The following is a 4,996-nucleotide window of genomic DNA, read 5'->3' on the forward strand; positions in this document are numbered from 1 at the left end:
AGACAGATATGAACCAGTGGAGCGTGGCTCTCATCAATGCAAATGTCAGGTGAATCTGAGAAGCTTGACTAATTGTAAGCTCCCCGTCCAAAATGCTTGAGATATGCAAGTAAAATTGGCCAAGCTGTTTGAACTCGGTCTAAGTATGATTCGGAATGTACATGAGAGGATTTGGTTTTGTAATAAGACCCTAGTTCACAATTATCTTGCCGCCAGCTCGGCAATTCAAAATGAAACAAGCTGCTTCCATACCTCATGACCTGTTACCTTCTTTGAAATCCGGCACACAGCAGTCACATAACAGAATCATCATAAGCACTGGCCCCTCAATCTCTTGAGCCAATATTTATCCCTATTTCTTCGTTCTCTTGAATCAACAAACCGAGGGCATCTTAATCTGGCCATCAGGTGACAAGGAATCTCTTCGGGTTTAGGGTGCGTATGCTGAAAGTATCATGAAGCAGGGATTTAATTGAATCTTAAAGATACAAATAACCCAGATAACCCAGCTAACCGTCTGAACAGAGGCGGCTCTGAGCTCCAAGAGGGTAGTGGATGGGACAACATGGTTTGGTGAAGTTTCGAAGATTCTCTGAGTCCAGAGAAGCTAGAGAAGTAATCAAAAGATAAACAGCGGGTGACGGATGAAAATCACAATGACGCCAGTAAAGGTGCAATCGATCTGAGATCACATATAGCTATGAGAGAGCGGGACAGCTCTCGCAGCTGATTGTTTTCAACGCGACTGTTATCGGTGAATTTGTAGTCTTTGACAGGGGCCCTTCCCAATCCACATTCATCTCAAGATTTAGCTTTATTGATCAATAACCTTATCATCATTGGCATCGCCAATGGAAAACAAATCAATGTCATTGTAATCGGACTCGGGATGCCACAGTGGTAAACCCATCTCCATCACCAACTGCCTCCATATTCCTGATCTGCGAAAGAAATTGGTTAGTATGGTTGCCCTTGTTCAAGAAAGTTGCACATTCATATTTGATCAAGAACTATCAATCCAGGAAGACCTTTTCTAAAACCCAGACGTCTGCCTAGCTAAATGGATTTTCATTGCTCCTGACTTAGTATCCCCATATGAACAGTAGGGTTGTCAACAACGATATTGAAACTAGTGTCCTAGATCCTGATCACACATGAATGTGCAGCTTTTTCAAACAAGGGAAACCACGAAATTTCTAACCAGGCTCTCCTGAAGGTGAGGTGAATCAATGCAGTTGGGGTTAGAAATGAGTTTACCACAGTGGCTTCAAGCTCCAGAGATATTTCCGGTCCCAATGTCATTGATTTGTTGTTTGTTTGTCATGAAATCGATGGTAGAATTGTAAGGAACATGATGATTATAGAGCTAGATCTTGAGCTGAACATAGAATGAGAAGCACTACTTTCAAGAACTGGTATGACGGTCAAAGTCGCATCGAAATCATAAGTAATGATAACTGGTCTCCGCCGGTTGTCGCGGTTTGGTCTCCTCCATTTGGTTGACTGTTGCAATTAGTCTTCAGATTGGGATGGATTTGAAAGAATTGTTCTTCTATGTGAGCAGCTGGATAAATGTGAAGATTGTTGACAAGAGCTTGTGAGCTGGAATCTTGTCATTGAGGTTGAAGAACACTTCAGACATCGCTTTGGAGATGCGGCAAAGGGAAGGCTTTAACAATCTATCAGCACACTCGACAACATTGCTTAGTTATTTGAAGATGCAAGCTTGGTTCCGAGCCTTGTGTGATCCACACGATTTCACAATACCACCCAATATTGCCTTATAGTGATGACAGAAAGTAATCACCAGTGGAAGGTGATAAGGTAAATAAATGTGCTTTGCAGGCTAATACACATAAAGTAGGCTTATAAACACATTCGGGTCTTGGGACTCTGAGTCTCACAGAAAATGATGTGTTAGAGCTGCTTTGAGATTAATGAAACAATGTCAATTTGGTAAGGAGAAATGTGACATATGTAAGTACAGTCGTCAAGGAAAGCTTGCAAAGCCCTGGCTCCCACAAGCAATACCGCAACCGCTCCCCTCAAAATTGCGGTTGCGGAGCGGTTTTTGGGACGGCTATGTCACCACTATACATAGCGGTGGCTGCGCTCCGCAATTTGGGGGGGGGATCTATGGTGGCCGTGCACGGCCAAATCGGCCAAAACGTCAAATATGCAAAAATATCGATGAAACACCCTTTGAAAGCCCCATGGAGCATGTCCCGAGCTCAAGTCCGCTGTGCCACTCTGCCCGCGTCCACACCCTAGTCCCCAAGAACTATGCTCAGCATACTATTACGGCTTCTGAGATCTACAATCTATATGTATTGCAGTGTTTCTTCAGATCCTGATCAACCCATAGCCAAGATGAATGGCAATGTTAGATCATTGTAGATATTTACATACTATCATATCACCATCCCAATAAACAAAGATAAATCTTTAATAATTTACATCAGAAATCCTGAGTTGAGACAAATCAATTGTTTGACAACAAAAATCATTGTCTTAAATCACACTGTTGTATTTACTGGACAACTGATAAATGAGGATATCTTTGGAAGACTCTATCACATATTCTGGAACATCACAGCTCTTCAAATCCAACATGTGTAGCTCATGAGTGAAACAACTCCAATTCTAATGAAAGGGCCACTAAAGCAACTGATTCACTGTGTTCTGGAGAGACAAACATTGGCACATATATACTGATAGAACAAAAATGATGTGAAAATTGTTGTGAGAAGAAAGACAAACAAAGAAACAATATCAAGCAAGCAAGACCAAGGCCCCAGTGATGTGATCCTTATGATTGGGGCAACAAACTCGAGCTTGGGATATGCTCAACGGGGCTTTCAAGGGGGGTGTTTCAGGGTGTTTTGTCAAGATTTTTGCATATTTTGTGTCTTGTCCGATTTGGCTGTCCATGGCCACCATAGAAATCCCATAGCAATAAAATCACTCGGCAACGGGTGGGGCCTGCAAATGCCCTGCTATATATATAGTGAGGCAAAACCCTGGACCCCAGTGTGGCTGTATCCTGGGTACAGGTTTGGAACTAATCCTTCTCCATCCACATCCATTGATTCATTTTCCCCCCACAAAGCACAGTCACAATTGGAGGCCTCCTCCCATTCAAACACTTCACAGTCCCCCCTGGATATTTTTTCCACAACAGTGGTACTGTAGTAGTCAAACCTATACTGGATATAGTCAAAGGTGATCAAGGTATTGATTGCCCCCTTCTTATCAAGAAAACTTCTCAACACAACTCAATTTTATAATCAAAACTTCTCAACACAATTTTCCTATCTTCCCATAGTAGAAACCTTCCTACCTTCTGTCAAATTTTAATCATCACCATGTCCAAAACACCCCTCAAAGCTTGTCTGAAAGTGGCCTCTAGGTCCCAGGTAAGTCAACCGCTAGGAGCCTTTGCCCACCAAGTCCTTCTAGACCCTAGCCTGGCTTTGTTGTGACTCCAAACAACTTGCATACCACTCTTTTTCAACCTTTGAGTACTGAGGGTGGATCCCCCAGTCCCCATGCTCATTGTCTTGCATAACCTTGACCACCAGTGGTTAAAATAAGCCAAAGTCAGCCACTCCCATAAAGGTCAAGCCAGTTGACAAAGGAAAGGTGAGTCCAGTTGATTAATGTTCAATTATTCACATCATTGAATCAATCACTTTTCATAGAAACAGTCTTCTACCAGCAAACATGCCAGATCTCCAAGTCCCCAACCCTCTGCCTCTAAGTGATCCAAGTCCAATGTAAGTGATCAAATTCAATCAACAACCAACTGCATGAAGTTCACAATCAATTTGATATGATTTTTTAGAATCATGCATCAACTAGTCAACGTCCCATCTCACGTGGTGGGCACAATATTTGGATTTAAAGTCTTAGATTTTTACAAGGCACACCTGTAGTGGGGGTGCCAAGGCGCACCTTTCCAATATGCAAAATCAAAAAATAAAAAGAATTGACAAAACAACCTTGAAAAATGACGATAGGGAGACCACAAGGATCATTTCTTTCAAAGAAATGTGTATTAATTTAATAAACAACAATGAGAAGTATAGAATCGAATGAAGAAATTGTTTTCATCCCATGATTCACTGTCAGATTCAAGATCCACCAGCATCACATCTGTAAATACTCCATTAGAATTGGAACTATTGAACCAAGTGATGTCAAATAATGATCCTATGTAACTTGGTTCCTGATTGGTGAGTTCTGCTGAATTATTGTAATCGACTCCATCTCAAATTCTTGGAAATTGCTGAGATCTCCAAATTGTACATGCCTTTTGATGTCATCTTTACCCTTTGGACGTTCAACTGTGGATAGAGTGCTTGGGTTTTTGGCTTGAAGATCCATCTTGATTTGAGATATTATCTTTGATGTATCAACTTTCATGTGAGTGTGCAACCTAGTCTTTGGAAAAGGCATCCAGGAGAAGAGGTCTTCAAAAGCTTGAAGTCAGTGGCATCCACTCGGATGATGTCTTGGTTGTTTCCTTTGGCATGATTGAAGGTTCTGGGGTGTAAAAAAAGTGAGAGAAATTCCAAGAACCAAAGAAAAAATGAAAGCTGGTTCTGGGGAGCGCCCACCCTATATTTTGACTTTTCAGATGTGCCCTCACGCCTGTGCCCAGGCACACCTGAAAGGCGTGCTTTTTGCACCACACTAACCATGTGAGTCCCATAGCTTTGTCTAGCCAATGTCCCACTAGCCAACATTCTGTATCAACAAGTTCAGGAATTGGCTCACCCAACCTGTCTGTGCAAGCCAATAACAATGTAAGTTTGTACCTTCAGATGTTGATGGAACATTTCAACCATGCAATGTAGGTCTATGAGGCCCCAGGCAAAATGGATCTCAATCAAGACTTGGATGTCAAGGTTGTTTCATCAAAACATGGAGCTGGCTATAACAAGATTTTGTTGCTTGACATAAAGGAGCTGCTCAAGTATTTTCTTCTGCCAAA

The sequence above is a fragment of the Melampsora larici-populina genome (genome assembly GCF_000204055.1).
Source record: "Melampsora larici-populina 98AG31 unplaced genomic scaffold MELLAscaffold_136, whole genome shotgun sequence".
In the NCBI taxonomy this organism is placed as follows: domain Eukaryota; kingdom Fungi; phylum Basidiomycota; class Pucciniomycetes; order Pucciniales; family Melampsoraceae; genus Melampsora; species Melampsora laricis-populina.